At 41.5% G+C, this 22,647-nt stretch overlaps 1 long non-coding RNA gene across 1 annotated transcript; it reads right to left on the bottom strand.

Moving 5' to 3' along the window:
* Positions 1-18,713: 18,713 nt before the first annotated feature.
* On the bottom strand, positions 18,714-19,273 carry lncRNA:CR44363 (long non-coding RNA:CR44363). The gene has a single exon (NR_124890.1). It is a non-coding gene; the product is annotated as a long non-coding RNA:CR44363 (long non-coding RNA).
* Between the last annotated feature and the right edge of the window lie 3,374 nt (positions 19,274-22,647).

The following is a 22,647-nucleotide window of genomic DNA, read 5'->3' as shown; positions in this document are numbered from 1 at the left end:
TTGCCTTTAGCAACAATTGCTACTCCTCTATTTGGGAATGTTAACTTAAAGAGCTTAACAAAAGATAGTTGTTAACAATTGATTGCAAAACCATTTCAATAATCTCTTATTTTCCTCATACACCGACTGTGGACCTTTGGGTGCGTGGGAATCGGTACTGGTTCGCATCCACAATCCAACCCTTTTTAACGTCCCCTGTGAGAATGGTCTCTAATTCGTGGCAATCGGTCCCAACGCCATCCAATTAAAGATTTCATGCAGCTGCACTGGATGAAGGATGGAGACCTTCAAATGTTTCCGTCGTTCGGGATGGAACCTAAAATTAGTTTGGCTCGTAAACATGTGTGCGGGTGCAGCACGGAACCTGTTCTTAGTTTTACTGGAAGGCCGTTCTATATTTAAATCTGAAAAGTGAAATCGTTTTAGGGGAACATCATTTCGTTTTGGTTCATAATACTAAGAGGAAACACATAAATGTGACAGAGAAAATATGCTGGAAATAATTTTATATCGCGAGTAAAACATATCACACATATTTTAAAATTACCAAGCGCAACGACAAGTATTTTTGGTAACAGATGGATGATATGTCGGCAGAAGATCGAAAATAATAAAATACAAATGGGAATGGCTTGGGGAATGGCTTTAAGTTCGTTAGGAATGGGCAATAAAAAAATTGAATAATTTGTATTATATTCTTTCTCACATAGTAAGCGATTTTAAAACAACGTCATTTAGTTGAGCCATTCATTTCATTATGCTTTTGCTTTTTCTCTTCGTAAATCTAAAAGAAAACTGGTTAATATGCGTTCTTAATCAAAGTTCTCACTGCCTCATTGAGAACCGAATGAGCCGAAACCAAGAGGTCTTAGATCCTTTGTAGGTACATAGGTCTTTGAGAATAGACTTCAATCAAGGCGTACCCCCAGTGGATTACACAGGACTTGATTTGTTGCCTCGGAAGGATTAGGGGATATTACATTGTGCCGCCACGTTCACTGATTTTCATCCTTACGCCCGATTGAGAGTCCTTTTGGAAATTAGCTAAGCTGCCCTTTCACCGTCGATGGTTGATGGGTCGGTCACCTGCTGTGAAGTTCTTGCTTTATTTCAGTCATATTTTTCAAGAAAAGCACTGAGGGGTTAAATTACTACGTGGCGCGAAGACGCGAGATGGAAAATATTTGATAAAATGCGTCTACTTAGGGAATGAAAACGCGTCGCGGGGCACACGCATGAAGATACAATTTCTCTTTCCCCTTTCGGGTTTTTTTTTCTTTTTGTTGGGTTTTTGGTGGCGGAGCCTCTGGTTCCTCGTCATAAGATACTTTGCTCTGTTGAAATTAAAAAATTCTCCTGAGAGCTGGGAAATTATATTGCGGTGGCGGTGCCGGAAGGCGGTGGAAATGTAATAAAGACATGAGTTGTGAAATTATTAAGATGATTATGGTAACAGAAAGTACTCGAGTGGAGGAGCTGCCTCCGTCTTGGCTTCGTAATCAGTCTGAAACGCGAAGGACACACTCAGGTGAATCCTTGTCTCACTGCGACCAACACAACGAACTTTAAATATTTTGTTTGTTTGTATAATCTTCTTAGCTTTACGTTAAATAAGTAAAGTATTAATAATCCAATTTAATTAATGGCGAGGAAGCGCATTCAATGAAAACGAAATCGACAAAATCGGGACTAATAAACTGAAATCTTAATTCAGAAATTCAGAAATCTAGAACTTCAAAAACTTAATTTAATCAAAATGCTTAGTAGATTTGTAGCTACTTCCGCATTTGAAGGTTACGTATTACATACATGCGTATTTATTTAAGGACGCGTGGAATTTTCCACGGCATTTGCAACCGCTGTGAATCATCAAATCGGGGGTTGAAACACTGACGATTTTGGGGGATGCATCTCGGGATCAGAGCATCGGACGCACCACCACCAATTTGATTTCAGTTCACTCCACTACGTTTTACCTATGGCACGAAGTGGAATTTTTCGCTTGTTGCTAAGCCAGGACGAAAGGACGAGAGGCGCAGGACACTCATAACTGGGTGAGTGGGCTGGCCGGGTTCCCACTGACTCACTGACTGAATGCCACAATGAATGAATGAATGAGTGAAGGTCCTGCTCATACGGGGGTTGTTCGCCCACCGACGCCCGCTTGGAACGCATCATTATAATAGATGCACTGGGAGAAATCGGTGATTTTATCACAACCAATTATTTACTTACTATACTTTACTTCAGACTAATTAAACTTTCTATACTTTTGTCAACCTTTTTAAATGGTCATTTTACTCAAATGAGTGGAATTAAAAATCTTTTGGAAAAAAGCCATCCTTAAGAATGACATACAGAAATGAAAATTACACTTTAGACCGTTTTTTTCAGTGTAAAATCTGTTTTGGGCATCGAGTGAGTGACGAGAGCCGGCTGCCGCAGTTGTTTTCAGATATTTTCAAATGGCTTCGAATGGGTGGCGCATCAACCCCTGATGGCATACGGCATATAGCATATAGCGCACATAGAGCGTATACCACATACGAGTATAGCGTATCCTGCAACGAAGGACATCGGGCCACCTTTGTGTATTTCGGTTGCAAATCTTTTGGAAATTGCGTCACCGCCGTGCGGCGAACGTGTCAGGCACGCAGCCGTGCCCCTTCCCCCTCACTTCGTCCACCCAGAAATCCTTTGCAATCTCGTATGAGTTACTGACATAATTAGGACTTAACTGGAAGTCACGCGCAGCGCATTCGTAATCCGAGTCCTGCCGTTCCTGCCACTCCTGTCCATGTGCTTGTGGCGCATATTCAAGGTCACAATTCCACTTCCAATTCCGATTCCAGCTGCGGTCGAGTGAGTCGTCAGCGATTCGATTTCATCTCATTTCGCAGCCCGCAGCTGTTCCTTACCCATTGGATTGATCATTTAGAGAGATTACTACAGGACCACTTGAGAATGTCCGAATTCGATAAATGGCATTCATTAGGTAGTCGATAAATAAATAATGAGTATGTTTACTAAACAGTTTGTTTATTGTTTCAAAATCAATTTAAATAACGCTCACAAAGATGTCATGAAAAATAACCAGAAATATTATAAGTTTTTAGGCCTGGAAATCTTTTAAATTATTACATCTTTTAAAATGAACAACTTCGCTATTCAAATTTGGTTTATGTGCTGGCGGATGTGAGGCGAAATGAATAAAGTTTCAAATTCTGCATAAATTCCAATCTGCCAACATCTTTTTCAACTTTGAATGGTTTTTTTTTTTTAAAGTTCTGGAAATTTGAATTCCAGTGGTCGGTGCGGAAGGTGGCAATGCTAAAAAGTTTTGTAAAAAGCAAAGCCTAGATCTGTTATAAATTATAGAATTCTTTTTAACAAAAAGTGGCAATTACATAAATAACTTAGGCCACCATTTCGGTGATTACACACTTTTCTGTGCGCAAACATTGCGCAGGAAAATATTTAATTTCACACTCAGGGCCAACTTTTCGGTTTCTCCGGATGTCTAAGTCATGCCCAAATGGTCCTGGGGCGGTTGAGGGGAGGGAAGCGGTGGCGGGCGGTCCTGAGGTCCTGAACGGCAAACAGGACGCACAATGGAAAGGAAAAGCAAGTCAGCAGGCCTGCACACACATGCACACACGCACCAAAACTAAAATATGTGTAATTTAATTATGGGCCTGCCAACGACTCAGTCAACGGCGATGGCGACGCGTGCGGCGGGTGGCAAATTGCCAAAAAAAAAAAAAAAACGTATACAAAAAATTGGGAAAATAACCGAAAAAACTATAAAGTCCTGGGATCAGACCAAAAGATACCATGTATTCACAATAAGATTAAGGCATGTCAAATTTTGAAGGTGTTAAGATATACTCTATACTCACAAAGGTTGATATTCTAGTATATATAAGATATATAAGAACTAGTTCTTTAAAATCAATGCGTCATCTCCTTGCTTTCCACCATTACTTCAGGTTATATCGAAATATATTAAGTTGACCGAGAACACCTTATACCCTTGTACTTTTTGTATACTGGTCATTAAATCGGGTGTGTGAGTAAAGGGGGAAGTCGAATGTACGCATATCCTGCTGCTCAAAAGTCCTGCCCCTCGTCGATTTTTCCTACGCTTTCTGCGCCTTTTGTTGCCCTGTTATTTTTTCCGCTCCTTTCGATCCGATTCCCCCCTTTCGTTATTTTGACTCAAGCTGTGCACATTTTCGGTTTGATTATCGAACACAATATTTTTTCCGCTTTCCTTGTTGGCCATAATTGACGATTCCGCCATGAGTCGCCACAATTTCCCATCCGCCTGACCCCCGCGACCCATCCCGCCGCCATTCTCAACAAGGCCCGCCACGCCCACTCCCACATCCCACATCCTATTTCGCATCCTCCGGCCGGAGCTTTCCCTTTTAATGAAATTTTCCCCTGCGCTGGTCGAGTAAACACATTAAACAGATTTCAATTTTTTAATATTCCAGCGTTTATTGGGTGGCATTTTTTCGGGTATGAGGGTGGGCGGGAGGCGTGGCTGGTCGGAGGGTCGTAGAAATTAATTTGTAATGCGGAAATTGTAAAAGGCAAAAAGATCTGAAAATTATGTTGTAATTTGGAGCGGCGACGCGAATTTGATTGAAATATTACTTGAAATGGTATGAAGCTCGTTAAGAGCAAGTGCGATATGAAAATTTAAATATATATCGGATTGTAAATTTGTAAAATAGATAATTTAATGAGATATACATATGTATCATTCGTTTTTTTTTCTTATGCATTAAAATATCATTTTCGTGAGGTTGTTTAACGACCCAACCTTCAGATTCCCACTTCTACGGCAAACTGGTTTCGATTCAGAAGATTTCCTCCTTTTCCCAATCGAATAAAGTTTAATGTGTAAAAAAAAGCGATTAGAAATCTGTATCCAAGGGATGTTAGCCACTTGAAGATACAAATCGATGATACCATTCAGCTTGCTGTCGATTATTACTTCACATTCAAGACGAGTTGAAGGTAACACCGGGGCGCACACACACACACAAAAGATCGCACCGCCCAAAAATGGAAGATTCGGGCATTAATAATAGCAATAAAAAGTGTCGTAAAAGAGCGGCCGTAACCGTTAAAGCCAGAGAAACCCGTTAAGAGCACGAGCAGCGCAACACCCACACGCCGAATATGTAAAAACGGTGGTAATGCCATGCACAAAGCCAAAAATAATAAACCGAAGAGGAGCCGGAGCCACAAATATTGATAGTACAATGGGGCAGATCCCATAAATGGTGTCCAACACACAAACCGCACAATCTCACCAACGGATAGATAGGCACTTTTATGACCGTTTTCGTTGTATGTTTGTTCGGCTCGCACGGTTCATTTGGCCCGTGAGTTTCTTCGGAGTTATTGATTTGCGATGCTTGCTGCTAAGGTGCGGCGAATTATAAGAGGAAGCCAACCAGCCAGCCGCTGGAAATGCGATTATTGTCACGGTCATGTTTTCACCAACGAGCAAACGTCATTATTCAACGGATTGTCTTTGATTTTCATCTACCTTCAAACACTTTCAATACGCCCTAAGGTGTTGGTAGAATATCTTAAAGGACTTTGCTTAATCACATCAGTAATCAAGGATATAGAATAGAAATCTATACAAGACCATTTGAATCAAACTTTTCAATAGTACATGTATGAAGTTTAAGCGATACTAAAAACTCGAACATATTATAAATAAACAGTGGAACCGTAAATTTACCCCACTCACATACCGTTTAAACACATAATTTTCCGAACTTAAGTTACGTGAAATAGTGTCCCCTGTGTGCCTTTGTTTATGGAGTCGTAAAACCCAATTAGGAAACGATAGTTTGAGCCTTTGTGTCCTTGTGAGCTCGGTTGGTTCCCTGACTCTACGATGACTGAAATAGTTCGAATGTGTTTGTTTATCCAGCCGTTTAATGGCAAACACCTTGCACCACAGATACGCATCAACTTGCTAGCCTCAATGCGAAGGTATTAGCCTCAAGTAAATATATATATATATACATAGTATATCTAAAGTATACAAAGTACCCAGTATATGTACCCACATATGTATATATATATATATACTAATGCTTGTAAAGGCACGAAATGTCTTTGGTTTCTATCTGTTGATTTTTCTTTCTACGACCTGCTTGCAGTTTGAGGTATAGGCCTGCTTTTGGTACATACAGTGGAGCTCACATAAGAACGACACCGCTACAAGTGTATACAATGCTAAAAGTAATACAAAATAAATGAATTAATAAAATTGTACATATATTGCTTACTTTTAAGTTATGAAATATTCCATATGATTTTCATTAAGTTTCAGATAACGCTTTTTTTTGCAAATTTTTCTTTATTGTTGCATATACTTACCACCGTTTTTGAATCGATCAGTTGATGTGTCATCGACGGTTTGTTGTATGCCAGTTGCTACTGTAATAGGCTTCTCCCCCATTTTAGGGCCACTTTGAGGCGACTGACTGACGAACTGACTGAGTGACGGAATGACGCGACGAGTGGATGACTGACTGAAACTAACGAATCGGCTGACGGAACGACCGATGCCAAACACTCAAAACAAAAAGAGATATACACAAGCGCACATATGGACACTCAAAAACAACAAGACGAGAACAGGAGACCTCTCTTAAAAGGCATAAGGCAGCATAGAAGCAGAGGAAGAAACACAATAATGGGCTCGAGACCTCGGGCCTAAGTTTACTTTGCCTTTTTCACTTTTGATATTTTGACATTTTCATTTGACAGCTGATTGAAGGGCCCCCGACCAACAACAACAGGAGCAGCAAAAGCAAGAAAAACACGGCCGTGTGATTCGATTTCGATCGATGTTGTGGTGCCGCGACACTGTCGAGAAAACAGAGGTACACCTAGAAATATTGATTTGATTTAGAAGTAATACATATTCTAAAATATATGAAACTTCCTTCAACATGGGATGTGCCCATATACATAAGAATCCTAACTTGAAATTTTTCCACAGCAATTCCACATTATAATTTTTAAAAAATTTATTTATGAAAATTTTTCTGTTTTAATTTTTTTTTTTTAATTTTGAAACAGTTTCTAATCATAATTTTTCAGTGGATTTACTGGGCAGAAACGACAGCGATATCTTGGCTTGTTGTCAGCTCGAATAGTGCTCACGTTCATGTGGTGTCAAGTGCTCGGACAGTGGGGCAAGCAACATTAAAAAATGGCCAAAAATATATATAAAGGTAGTCCCAAAAATAACAACAAAACATAATCTGAAATTCGCTGAGGAATTACGAAAAAGAAAAGTATCTGAAACTAGGAATCAAAAATAATTTGCAGTAAAACAATATTTCCTAAATGGATATGGTACATAACAAATACATCTTATCATATATTTTAGTGCCCACTGTGCCGCGCCCCTATTTTTTCAACTAAAGGGCGGGGGCGGTGCGTTGCGCATATGAATGTGTGACATGTTTGTCGAAAATGTTCAAAGTTGTTTGGCTCTTTCGGTTTGCTTTCATTGCTGTTGTTGTCGTATTGCTCGCCTGATGGAAATGGAAATAGAAATGGAAGGGGGCGGCAAGCAATAAGGGGGCGGGGCAGTGAGGTTAGGTGTTTTGCCGTTGCAGGCCAACTTGCGCCTAATGGCGTCGCGTGCGTTAACTTTCAGCGTCAAGTGTCATACACAGTGTGTATGTGGCTACACTGGGCAAAAGCTTATCTACACTTTAGAAAAAATACTATGTTTCAAATTGAAGTATCTCCAAATTAAGGGGCATTTGTTAGACGCAAACTTAATCAGGTTTTCCCAACGAAAAAAAAACAAAACAGTTTCGATAGTAGTTTCTCCCAGTGCACCTGTGTGTATTTTATGCTATGTTTGCCTAACTGCACATGACAGTTGCCGAGCATTAGCCTGATCCAATTTGGAATCCCCTGCGTCCACAGTTGCCCCTCTTTGCACTCCACAAAAAAAGAGTGTCCATTGTGGCAGCGAAATGACCCGAACCACTCGAGTGACACCTTTTTTGGGCTGTGGCCCGGCCTTCTTTGCATTTAATTGCCCAAAACGAAATGAAACGAAACATACCTGGGTGCACCTTTATGAGGGCCCTCCAAATGAGAGCTAATCGAAAGCGTTTTTACTTTCATTTCCTTCTCAAGTTCGGCTCATTTCGGTTGACATTAGTTGCAGGTAGCCTTTGCCGCTCCACCAAAGTAATTATGTTCGCTGTGTGGGTGTAACTATCCAATTAGGAGTAAAATGTCCACTTCTGGAGCAGGTAATATTGAACTGGTGGGCAGTTCTGGGGTGGGAGTTAAGTAAATCCCACAGAAAAGCATGAAATCACGCACAGGATACTTAGTACAAGTAGAATGTATAGAAAATGTTACATAATATTCACTATATATGATGATATAAATACGTCTTTAGACATTATTATATAGACTTTACAAAAGCAGCAATCGATTAACTCGCTCTATTCGAAAGAAATTACATTAAATTATAGCTAGAAGAGCTATGATATATTTTACCAAAAATAAGTTGGGTGCCCAAGTAACTCGATCCAGATGGATGGAAGCTTTTGAACGTATACTTAATATGCCAACTGCTAACTTGGCCAGCATTGGCAATTCTAATCCCAGCTGGCCATTGCTCGAATTGAAATACAAGCTGCGGTGTTGTCGGCAAACAGTTTTGGGGTGGCAGAATGAAGATTGACGAGGAACATGCACCGAGCACCAACGTGCACCATGCGCCACTCACGCCCATCTACGCCCACCAATTCAGATTCTTCACCAAGCGTCCCGAAGACATTTTAATGTAATCCCATAAGATAAGGACTCGAGTGCAGGCAACTGCAGCCGAAGGACACGAGACTACACGGGACAAATTGCATTGCCATTCCCACGTTCCTTAGGAGGCCCCTGTTTTTCCCCCCATGGATCCCCCCCCCCCCCACCAACCCATCTCCCGATATTCCCTGCAACTCAACTCTGTTCTTAAGAGCTTGAAAGCGCATAGTTCGCCAGCTTGTGTGAGACAGGGCGCATACTAGCAGGAGTAAGTGTAATCAACATGCAAGCCGAACATTTTAGGGTGGACCATGGTAAGCAGGGGTGGAGAGTGCACTTGAAAAAAAAAATGTATTACATAATATGTAAGTTAAGAAATAAAATATACAAATAAATGATGATATGATGTAAGCTCTAAACAAATTTAAAGCTGTTTTAGAATGCGATATTTATTACTTAGCAATGTTAAGCGCATTAATTGTATTTAAATTGTTTAGTTTCTTCAAGTGCAGCGGGATGCCCTCACGTATCCGAACGGGCGCCTGGAGTGACGTTCAAAACGAATTTGCCACAGCACTTGAGCGCTCAACAGGACGAGGATGACGAGTGGGGGTATGACGATGAATATGAGGAGGACGAGGACCACGCGAAGGACCTTCCCCTGGATGACTATGGCCATGTGAGGGGTATACGCTTCGGTTTGGTTTGGTATGACGTAACAACAACGCAGCGTAGCGATAATAATGACGGCGAAAACAATTGCAACAGCGGTAAACAAGAACTCGCTCGACACGCTCTCGACACTTGAGGCGCCCAAGGAGCGCAGGACCTCCTGGTACCTGAAAGGACTGCCAGGCTGCCGGGCTGCCGGGCTGCCGGGCTGCAGAGCTGACGAGTTGCCAAGATCCCCGGCAGAAACATCCCGGAATCCATCGCACTGGCACGCAATCACGGGCCCGGGCACGGACGTCTGTTGTTGTGTAATAAGCATTAATGGGGTGCTCGCCGGGATTGCCGTTACCGTTGCCACGGCCGTTACCTATTCATCCCAAATGTTGTTTGTGTTTATCTGTCAACATGCAACGTCGTCGCCATTCGCCATCACAACGCTGCTCCCTGCATGTTTGCTTTCGCGTCGGCTGCTGCACAAAGACCACTCGGATCAGATCGCAGTCACAGTGGAAGATGGTGTGCGAAAATATTGCACAAATTTCAGGATGCTCCGAAACCTTTTACAACTAAAAGGAAATATATATAACTCTAAAAAAGGAACGGGTATGATTAAACGCAAAACCTCTATAGTCTCTTGAGATTGTTTTCTATATGCAGCTGGTCACCTTTTTTTTTTGAAAAAGTGTGACCATGCGCACAGCAATGAATTAAGAGGTCTATGAAGAAGTCTAAACTTGGATTAAATGGACTTTTGAACGGCTTGTGACTTATCTTCACTTTGCATGCCTTGCAGGATGCACACTTTGGCTATCCCACTGTGCCAATGCCATCATCATCAGCGTTTGCCGCCGTCATCCCCGAACCCATCAGCAATGATGATTTTCATGATGATGATGCCGCTGCCAACGACAGGGAGCGCGTGTGAGAAATCATCTTTTTAATTTTCACAATCAAATGTTTTTGTTATTTTCTTTCCACTCGACTACCGCATTTCCCGAGCCGAGCTGCAGGCTACGGATAGAGCAGCTGTCCGAAATTGAAACGGGGTGGATGGGATGCTATACGAGTATGATAGGTGGGTATATGGCATGGTGCGGTGCTTTTGCGGAAAGGGGACCAATATGGGGATGGGGATGGGACTGCCACTCAGAGACTTGAGTTTTGTTTTGTGGTTTATTACACGCAAATAAATTATATTTATGTTTGTTTTCATTTCCATGCAGTCGCCGGCACTTAGGGATGGTACCTTAGTCCATTTTCTAACAGTTTCGATGTCCTGAAGATGTTAATATGCAAAATGTTTATTTATTCATATAAAATTGATATTAGCTTTTTAAAAATTAAAGAAATATACACAGAATTGGCAGTGATTCCTTTAAATTATCTTTTTTAAAATATGCAGTTAATTCAAACTATTAACTCATAGTAAGCAACTGTAAGTAAAACAGCCCACTGTCCTAATTGTAAAAGCGGTAATGTTACATAATGGTGCATACATACCATCTCTATTGCCAACTTCGGCGAACATTTGTTTCCATTTTGTGCTGTAATTTTTCTACTGCAATTTTCCCATACACTTTTCCTCTCCCATTTCCCAGTGCTCTAATCACCCCCTTTGGCATTGCGACTTCGGTCCGTTTCTCGATTGTTTGCTGCTCTTTATTAATTTGATCATTTCATGATTGCCATTGTTATTGTTGCTGCTGGCATTGTTGTAATTAACCTTTTGTCTTTGTCGCTGCTTCGTTGTTGCTGTTCATTTTGGCCAGCGTTTTTTGGTCTATTTGTCGGACTCGAACTGGAACCCGACTCGAACCCTCACCCTCTGTCATTGTGTGTTGTCAGTTTTGGTCAAAAGGTCCAACGCATCCCCAGCTCCCATCGGTCCATTGTCCCATATTCCCATTGTATTTAGTGACATCAACACAACACCATACTCCGAACCATTCCCCCCCTCTACGTAGCCATCGTTTTTTGACCATTCCCTGCTGGTTTTCCTCAACGAGTCGCACCACTCGCACCGACATTTGGGCATTTTCCAGCTAAAGTCGGATGCTAATTATGCACTTGACATTTGACGAGGGCGTTGTACCGCCCCTCTTAGCTGCTCGACTTTCATTATCCACGTACAACAAATTACTACATAACCCCTTAACCCCTAATTGCTTTGGGGGGTTGGAAAATTATCAGGGAGCTGAAAGCGCGCTAACTGCGATTCAATTCGATTCGATTCGATTCCTGGTTCATTACCAGCCATTGTGATCCATAAATGTTTTATATCGCATGTGGTTATGATCTAACAAAAAATGAGTATATGTACGTTTTGTAAAAAAAACGAGTGCAATGAGAATTTAAAATTGTTCCATAAGCTCACTGCCCACAAGTTTGTATTTCGTTGTAAGAAAGATAAATTCGTGGAACTAGAGCTGTGCTCTGACTTAATTTATTTATTTATAAGCGCATTTATTCCTTGCTCAACGCTTTATATTCGTATATAAATTTACATTAACATTTTTTCGCATCATTTCACATTGGGAGCGATGGAAGGCAGCGCGCGAATGGGCGAGGGCAAAAAAACATTAAAAGCCGAGAAAAACCAAATGAAACTCATTAAAATTTTACGAACTTGATGTTCGGAGCAGTTTCTCTCTTTTTATGGGTTCCGTATTTTCCTTTTTTGCCACAGCACTTTGCCTAATTTCATGGCCAAAAAAAGCCTAAGAGGCGACAGAGACGTCAAGGACCAAAAAGACATTTGAAATTTTGATCACGTTACGCTTTTTTAATTGTTCCCCTGCGGCGCGCTCATTAAAAACGCCCTCTTCCCAACTCACCATTATTTTCCCTTTCCCCTATGATTTCCCATATTCCATATCTTTTCCTGGTAATTGAGATCTTGAGAATTTTTAGTTCCCTGCCAGATTCTCCGTGCAAATGGGCTTCTAGAGTTGCCGAGCTTAAAATTGAGTAGAAATTATTTTAAAGTTTTATTGACTTTCTACTCGACGCCCCTTCAGAATTTCTTGAGCATTTCGTATGAGAAGATATTTACGATGGAACCCAATACCCTGCAGCTGGATTTTTGGGTTGCCACGTCGGCAATTTCGAAATTAGCTCGTAGCAATTTAAATGTTGTAAAAAATATAAATAACATGACGAAAGGCGAAACCCAAGCTTTATGGCATTTGGCCTCCGGTTATTTGTCGAGTTAAACTCAAGACGATTAAGCTGTTTGAGGCCGAGGCCGAGGACCAGGCCCGGTACAAGTCATCTAATTATCCTTATTCGGATGGCCTATTAACCGGGATGAGTCGCTTTTAGCACCCACATAAGCCCATTAGCATTGCACGACCCATAAAAAGCTGGATACAGCGAAACATGCTCATAAAATATTTGACGAGAGCTGCCGATGGTTGTTAATATCAATTTGTCAATTTCGCCAAGGATTCCTTAGGCAGCCGAGAAATCCTTGAAAGTTTCTTAATTAAGTTTAGGATATTTATTTCTTCATAGGCTTGAATACGATTATTTTTGTTGCCAAGCCGACAAAGTTTATAATTAATTTACAGTCATAAGTTTTGAGCTCGTAATATTACATTAGGGAGTTCAACATACTGAAGAGCTCAATGTCAGTCTCAATGTCATAATATTAAATCCACAAGCCAACAAAAAATGCTGCTTAAAATATAAATATTTTTTAAATTAATTGCTATTACACCTAAAAACATAAGCAAAACCCAATTTTATAGCTAATAACTAGTAAACGATGATTAAGTGGCATTTAGAAACAGCAAACACAATAATCGCATTTCGTATTCAATCAAGTTGTGTAAATTAGTCGTAAATCCTTTCTAAGTGGAATTGGTGAACGAAGACCACTTAATCTATAATCGATAAAGGAGTCATCTGCCAGCTAGATAACTCATTAAAATCCACCCATTCCAAGCCCACCTGTATCTCCCCACCCAACTAATACTCCACCTTCTTGGCCATACTGCTAATTAGGCATTTGCATATCAACTTGGGCCACAGATGTCCGGGGCCATAACATCAAAGTTAAGTGTCCCAGGCGGTAAAAGAGGCCAACGGGCGTGAACAAATCGGAACCGAGAGTTATGCACTACGCACGTGACTGGGGCCAGATCGCATTTGTTTAGCAGTAGTTCCTCGGACACGGAAGCGATTTATTAGATTTTCATTAAACAAACAAACAAAGCGTTCGGCGCATTTAATTGCTTAATTTATTAATAGCCAAACGAAGGACGCGGGACGCGGGACTTCAAGCAGCTGTCGCCTCTTCTGCGAAAAGGCAAAATGGGGTGGGGTGAAAATGGGAGTCGGGCTCAAATTAGTTTTTCATCACGAAATTATGCCGGGGACGAAACGTCAATTTGGCACGCCCCGAAATGAGATTCGACCAACTCGAATACAAAGCCGAATAAGTACAATAATGAGGGGAATTTGGGGCGGGGATGGACTGCTACACAAAGAAAAATAATTGCCAGTATCTACTGCAATTGCATAGAAATAGTTTTGAACATATCTTAAAGAACTTAATAGTGAATTTGTACGGCTAATCATTGGGTATGCCTTTCAACATTACATTTAAAGACTAAGGTTTACTAACAAATTGAAGTACGACATTTTCAAAACGCTTATTATAAATATTCATGAATTTAATATTCATAAATATATTAAACTAATTTCCCTTATTATTTTTTTCTCTGTTTCGAAAGTGTTGTTCCTAGCAAGTCCTTTGGGTAAATTAACACTCTTTGATTAGCCCCGCCCAACCCGAAAAAAACAAAAACGCTCTTATTACGTATACGCCATGTTGGCAGTCAATCAATGGACACTTGAGCAGCGCCTCGCGACCCACTCGCCCCCCTCCCCACCCCCTCCTTCTTAACGTCCCCCTCAAGGAAGTTGGATGCTGGCGTATGCTTCCATTGTACCTCCCTAATTTTCTTCCACCTCTTCGGCTCCTGCTCGTGTTGTCAGGCCAAGGCGGAAAGTTACGCAATTTTTGCTTATTATTTTCATAATCAATATTCAATTTAGACGAAACACTTGCCAGTCAACGTGGCAGCCATCGTCATTCCTCCAGGTCCTCGACATCTCCTCATATTTCCTCCTCGTTCGAAATGAGCTTCAAAGGATGTGGGGGCGATGGCGATGGCGGTGGAGGGCAGATGGCGATGTGGGCATGAGGACATCTAAGTAGCAGTGGGCCTGACTTTATTGTGAGTAGAAAAGTTCAAGATTAAAGTAAAAATTAATAAAAAAAAATTTATAAAAAAGATTGACACCTAAATTTTTTTTTAATTTAAAGAAAATGATTGTTGATTAAATATATTTGTCATGTATTTTATTATTTATCATAGTTTTTGAATCATTATAATAATATATTTTGATTACAACATTTAATAAGCTTTTTTTCTTTTGTGACATCCGATTTTGTCCCCAATTTTTTTTAGATATATCTACCCAGTGTTTGAGCACGGCAGTTTCCGTAAATTTCCCTGGAGGCGGACGCTCCTTTTCCAGGAGAGCCTGACTGCCTGACTGACTGACAGACAGGAGCTGAATCCCAGGCAGAAATTCGGTTTGGGGGGCGGCAACATTCTGCATTGAACTTATAATTAAACATGGAAGACGTGGAAAGTGCGGCAATTGTGGGGGCAAACAGGAAAAACAATTGTGGGGAGGGGCCGAATTAGTCAGCAGTCAAGAGTTGTGCGGCAGGCGTTCAAATTGAAAACGTTATTTTGCATTCGATTGAAGTGCGCATAATTGGGAATTATATTCCAACCCCGAGGAAGCAACAGCCCAGCTTCGCTTCAACTAGATCAGCTCATTTGCAGCCCGAGGCCTCTATTCTGCAATTCAGTGTGATATTTTGCTCATTTACACTTGGCTGCATACTCGATGATGCCCCCCTTAGACCATTTCCCTCGGAGCCCGTTCTGGTAATTGACCAATGCAAGGACTCTGGACCACGGACCAAGCACCAAGGACCTTGGCAACAGGAGGCAGGACCAGCATCGTCGACAGTGGACAACGGCCCCCAACGGAGTGCTTTCATCATTGAAGCTTATGAAACTTTTGATTGACGAAGCCAGCCAAATGAACGAAATGCGAGTGCACAGATAGAAGGACAGGCGTAGATACAGCAATAGCTACACTGCAAGAAATCTATAAATTTAATGCTTGAGCTGACAGAATATAAAAAAAGCAACAATACTTGTTTATAAAACGAAGTAAAAAGTAACATAAAAAGTACCTTAAATGATAAATTAGCTTGAATCTAGGCAGAATATTAAAATTTAGAACTGACATCTTCAAATGCATGATGGTAAGACTAGAATTTCTAATAGCATTCCCAACTATTTCGCTCGGTGTAGAGAAATGGCCACGAATGATGAGATGAGAGGACAGCAGCTGGCCGAGAGACATTCATTAGCATTAATAAACATTTTGTATGCTGCCAACTAGAGCACTGAAAGAAATGCGGCAAGACTTTGCAGCATTCAATATCCTCTTGTGGCAATGTGGCAAATTGTCGATGTACGATTTTCCCAACTGTATCCTCCGGCTTCCACCAATCTGCCACAAAATGAATGAAATTTTATTAACATAGCCCCCAACCTCCCGAATTGATTAGTAAACCCAATGGGAGTGGTGGAAACGTGAAGCTGACAGAGCAGTAAAATTACTTTTTAACTCAAGGCCTGAATTCGAAATTTGAACTACACTGATAACCGATGACTGATAAATGATTCATGAGCCGCTGCTTTGTGCGTTTATTGTATAAGTTAAGTCATTATTGGTCTCTCTTCGAAGTTGGGGAATTGGATTTGATCTATAAACACAAGCGAGTGAGTTAGTCATGAGATGATGTCAACGCTAATGGAGTGATTTGGTCGGGAATCGAAAATGGAATTCAAACTTTCAAATTTAACTGTAACATACTAAAGATATACATTATTTAATTCATCGGTTACTTAAATCATATTTAACTAAACAAGTTAACATTTCTGTGTAACGTAGGTGTTTTTCGCCATTCAAAACAAGGAAAAATTATGATAAGTGGTTGCCAGTTGGAGGCAATGTATCAACTGCCATCTGGCGGAAAAGCTGAGCTAAGTAGTCGTCCAAGTTAATGGATAACCCAGCTTATGCAACCCAATTTCGCTGCGCCTGTACCTAACACATAAAAACAATGGCATAAATCTTGAGAAAAAAGGGAGAGTCGCGCCTTGAGTTTGTTTTCAATAAATTTTCGAGGAAATGGCCGCCAAGCAAATTCAACACCCGAACACAAGTGTAATTAATATTTCAGACCTGAGCATTTATCAAAGAAAAAACTAACCAAATTTTGGAAAGTTGCCTCCGTCCAAACACAGAGCCCAAACAATTAATGGCACACTCTAACTTTTGAGACCCTCGGGTCCCAAAAAAAGCAAGACAATAAAACCTAAATCTTCACTTTTGGGGGCGGGGTGCCTCGTAAATGGAGGCGTTGTCCCAGCCCAAAAGAAAAGCCAAACTCGAGCTGATAGACAATCGCGGTGGACCGCAAAACACGGTAGCCAACTCCACACCCAGTCTCCTCCCGAATGCATCCATATGTTGAGACTCCGATCGAAGGCATGGACCCATCGAAGTGGGCCGTGATTAGTGTAGCAATCATAAACTGACCAACTCAAGGGTGAGGCCTGCGGTTGCCCCGATATTAAGTTCACTTTTCGAGTGATTTACGAGCGGATTCGGATGCAGATGCGATGCCCTGCTCCAAAAAACGTCGGTTAGGTTGCCTAAAAATGCCTTAAAAAATTATTTTAAAAAATACATTTGTGTCAAGAATTGAATCACTAAAAATATTCATTAAAATCTTATTTGTAAAAATATTTTAAGATTTCTGAACAATATAAATATGGTGCTGCAAGTACTGCCCTGGTTTTTGTCTCTACTTAAACTTAAGTGCGTTATTTATTGACCCTGCCATTGGAAGAGTGAATAGATTTCCATAACTTCCCCTTGGATTATTTTCCATTACCTTTGGATGGACGCTGTTTTTCCCCTTTAGGTTGTTTTTACTGTGCTTGCCTGCGGTTGGGCCAAAGCAAACAACCTCACCTTGCACGACATAGGCGGCACAGAAAACAGCACAATCACAAATCGGGACGGGTTGCCCTAACAAATTGAAGAGATTTCCATTTGCAGGGCCTTCGAAAAACCCCACGGGGTCCGCAATTACGGACCCGCAACAGAAACCGACCGAGAACCAATAACACATCAGTTTCAATTCGGTCAGCTGGTCATTTATCTGTCGGTGTCTGAGGAATATGGATTCGAGAATCGAGAATCAAGAATCGAGAGTCAAGAATCGAGAGTCGAGGGCTCATACTCATACCCGTACTCGAGCTCGTATATCTTTAAGGGCATATTCATCAGTCATTCGTGATAAAATCGGTGAGCACTCACACCGGGACACAAGTTCTTTTCGATTTTCGGCCTGAGTCTGAGCTGTGAGTCTCTGGGTCTTGAGGCACGGCTCCGTCTGGTCTTTTGTCCGGCTCTTCGAGTTCGTCTTCACCTTCGACTGGCTACAAGACGCAGAGTCATTTAGTTAAGTGGCAGTTGATTGGAACCAGTCGGTCTCGGACGAGCGAGAGTTGTGTCCCCTTTAAGTCGCTGGCTTTGTGTTTTCTGCCCACAGATTTACACTAGCAGTTTAGCATAATAATTTCGGGTCCAGCTGAGCCATAGAGTGTGTATCTACGAAGTGGTCTATGCTATTCCGCTGAGTATCGCCAGTTGCCCAAAATTGCTGTCATTAATGAGTTACAGATATTACACTTTTATAGCCGACAGACACGCTTATCCACTCTAATCGTGTCTGTCTATTGATTCGTTGTAGTTTGGTCTGAAGACCCCAGACCTAAGACTTAAGACCCAATCTCCAATACCCAATCCAATACAGAAAACCGAAAACCAAACCACTTCCACCAACCGCTTTTCTGACCCGACTCTTTCTTTCGGCTACTGTTTGTTAATGATGACTTTTGCTCTTGTTTTCTTCTTTTTTTTTTTTTTATTCTTCACCATCGCTGCAGCTATTGTTAAGTAAATGGCTTGCAAGCAAAGCCCTCGTCATCATGCACAGTGGGTCTTGTCTTTTGGGAATATTTATTGAAAAGTTTCTTAGCCTAAAGATCTTTGAGATCTCTTAAAAATAAATACCAATATGATATATATTTTTGTAAATGCATGCATTCTATGTCGAACGATTACTATTTTTCGGAGTGCTTTTAGTGTAACATGTAACCACTGTGCACCGTCATCGCCCATCATCATCATCAACAACATCTTCGTCACCCGTCATCGAAATGGAGCCCAGACTCGAGCTCAAGCTGGAGCGCTCCAATGGCCAAGTCTTTAGCTCTTCAATCGATTTCGTGGCTACTGTTTTTTTCTTTCTAGTTCATCCAATTTTAAGTTTCGTTGCTGTTATTCTCGATTGTTGACTGCCGCCAGTTGTTGTTTTCGCCTTGGGCTGCCGCTTGTCTTCTAATAGGCTTCTTTTTATGCCCCATCGTACCGCTCTGTGTTTTGTTTCGTCTTTGTTGTTGTTTCCTCGGACCGTCTGACTTTCCGCCTGATTGATTTTCAGCTTATGGATCTAGTTACGGGCATTGGTTCTTTAGCCGGTTCGCGCATTATCTACAATGTTGCTGCTGCTTCGGTTGTGGCTGCTGCTGCTGTTGTTGCTGCTGCTGCTGTTGTTGCTGCTGCTGCCTTCGTTACTGATTCCTTTAAATTACTTTAATTGATGGCATGCCGGCAATTGCCCCACCACCAACTGCAGAATCGAAGGGGAATCGCAGAGGGATACGTGGACAGTGGAGCAGGCGAAGCAATCAACTGCGATCCCCAAACCAGAGATCGGGATCCTCAGCTCAATGATTTCTTTTCATCGCTCTGCGATCGCAGGCTGTCGTGCATGAAATCGCTTTGGCACAAAGATTGGATCCACGAATCGTTGGATCGATCGTTGGATCGATCGATGTGCTCCAATTTCGAGCCCCATCTAATGCATCGCTCTGCACAATTTCCAATCTCATTGCAACCCAGCTGATTAAGTGATCTTGTCTAGTTGACTGATTTTCGATTTTGATTTTGCTCATTCTTTTCACATTCGATCAGCATGAATTGACTTAAAGAAAGCTAGAATTATCAACGGTATAATCGGATCTTAATAAATCTTTTCTATCCAATTTGGAGCAATATGAATTTCTCGCGGTAATCATATGCATCAACAGATCTTGTGAAAGGAGGATAGGAGCTTTAGAATTAATTAAGTTATAGTTCTTAATTTAAGAAAGAAAGCATTTCTACATTTCTTATACTAACACATGGAAGTGTAACACTTAAGCAGAAGATGATTTTGAAATCTTAATTTATCAACCTTCGTAACAAAGATACATTCGAAACACTCTGCCTTCCAGGCAAATAATTATCCTAACCGATCTTCTTGTCAAGTTACTGGAACATCTCAAGTTCCCCAACTGGTTTCGATGCTTTCGAGAAAAACAAAATAATAAGATCTCGCTCCACCGGAAAGTTAACCCGTGTCTTTTGTTTTTCAGCTTTTTGTTATTCTGAAAATATTACCTTTTATTCATATGGTGCCTCAGCACAGCGCACAAAGTAGTTTTCCAGCTCATTACACATCTGAATTTCGTATTTTCTGGATTGAAGTCATCGCAAGGACTCATTCACCAGCTGTCAATTTGATGGGTGGTGGCAGGGATGTGAGGAGGATCGATCCTGGCCCAACGTATTCATTTATGCCAGCAAAGTGCGATGTATATATATTGTGGTCGTAAATCAGGACCCCACAACGCTGACACCTTTTTGTCGACAAGTCGACAAGGCATAGCAAAAGTTAATAACATGTAGCCAGCGGCAAAGGGGCACTTCTAATTTGTGCCAATGAAAGGGATAATAAAACTGGATATGGAACTGGAACTGGAATTCGAGGAGGAAGCGGGCCAAAGGACTTGTACCTACTGTACCATTACCACTCGGCAAGGACAATGGCAATGGCAAAGGCAAAGCAAAGGCAGTGCGCATATTGAAACCGGAAATAGTCGAACCAAGTGCCTGGCAACCGACTGACGCACTGACACACATTTCGCAAACAAAGGACAAAGGCCACACTCGCACACTCGCACACACACACACAAAGACACTGGAAAAAGGAGTTGGCAATGCTGCGCATAAAAAAGGGAATTGAGCAAAATAAAAAGCTCAAATAAAATGCTTTGTCCATTCGGCGGCGGGCAGGGAACAAAGCCTAACTAACCGCCTGTGGCGGAACAACCACCCTTAATGGCGGAAGGACATGCAGGACAACCCAGATGCCGCCTGGCAACTGCTCCTGCTGCTGCTGCAAATAAAGTAAAACCAAACAAGGAAGAACCCTCTAATCGAAGAACACGACTGGTAGATACCTGGTAATCACTGTTCCTATGGCAAAAGAATGATGAGCAATAAGTACAAAAGCCACTACTTCTTTGGATCTAAGCAAACTAAATTCAGAATTGGTTGTATAATATATACAGTCGTGTCAAGCCAAAGATGCCACCAGCCTTATATACACCCTCTTCATTCGGAATTCCAGGCATCATAAAAAACACTCACAAGGACCAAAGCAGCCGAAGCAGGAGATCATAATAATGGGAAATCTTGAAGCCAAGGATACGCGGCAGGATACCTGCCAAGTCCTGTTTCCCGAGCCCCAAAGACCAGAACCGGAATGCGTAAGGCGATTGCATCATAAATTCTGTTGATGCGGACCCTAACATACATATACATATACATATATATATATACCTATACACATGTATAAAGTGAATCATCCAACCGAGTCGGTTGAAATGCAAAAGGAATGCCCAACGAAACTAAATAAAAATTAACCCATTTGCATATTATTCAGTGAGCGGGCGAGAAAAGGACTCAGCTTCGGCTGACAGGCGGGCTTATGTTGAGATCCCAAAGATTTTCTAAAAAAAAACGTGCAGAGGTGGTAACATTCAAATAGAAAGGATTCACTAACAAAGCGTAAACTGACATGCACTACATATTTAAATTCGGACACGATTCGGAACATTGAATACTTTTTGCTTGAAAGGCCATTAAAAATTACATTGATGTAGCCAATTTATGATGAGTATGTAAGCATGCATCTAAACTAAAGGACTTATATCCTTAAAATGCTTCCATCTGGAAGAATGCTTCTCATGAAAACAAAATCAAAGTTATAGAGTAATCAAGAATGAACAACCTTATATTTTTTTTCTCAAAGTTTCCAGTCTATCCTTCGCGATCCGAGAAGGGAGTCTGGCACAAAAAAAAAACCAACAAGGTTGGTGGCGTGATTAAGTGATGGACATGTATGGACACATGCAGCGTTATGTTTAGCATACAAAAACGGGCTTCGGAAAGGAGGTGGATCGCATGTAAATATATGTGTGGGCGCAATGGTGGTCGCCCATCGGCAAGTCCTTGCGCTTTTAATCATAAATAACAATGGACACATGGCGGCAGGGGCCCGGCATTTAGCTTTATCCAACAAAAGCCTTCCGCCCGACAACACGGAGTTGCCCTCAGCCGGTGGCCGAGTTGACCAAGGATATGCTCATACCCAGTACTTACAAACAAAGAGGATATATATAATTGCTATGGAAGTTCTTAAAAAATGGTCTCATAACCATCCTGCATTTGTAAATGCACAACTAGTTAGAAACGTTGGAATGCATCGTTGTATGATTTTAATTTTATAACTTTGAGTCCGATGAGAAATGAGTATCCTTTAGCCGAAATACCGCATCCTGTATTCTTTCTCGTTTTTATTAGGTATCTGGGCGAGTGTGTGAGTGTGCTTGCCTGTTGATAATCCTCCGTCCACTGACCGAGGACCCCCTCCCCCCCCCCCACCATACACCCTGTTGCCAGGCGCTTTCATTTCCGCCTCATGGACGCCAAACATGCCACTCTCTCTCGGCCTGTCCGTCCGTCTATCCATCTGTCCGTTCGTTCGCTTGTCCGTATGTCCGTCCGTTGCGCTTGATA

This window comes from Drosophila melanogaster, chromosome 3L (assembly GCF_000001215.4).
Source record: "Drosophila melanogaster chromosome 3L".
Classification (NCBI taxonomy): domain Eukaryota; kingdom Metazoa; phylum Arthropoda; class Insecta; order Diptera; family Drosophilidae; genus Drosophila; species Drosophila melanogaster.
The sequence above is the reverse complement of the archived record's forward strand: the minus strand, read 5'-3'. Positions and strand labels throughout refer to the sequence as shown.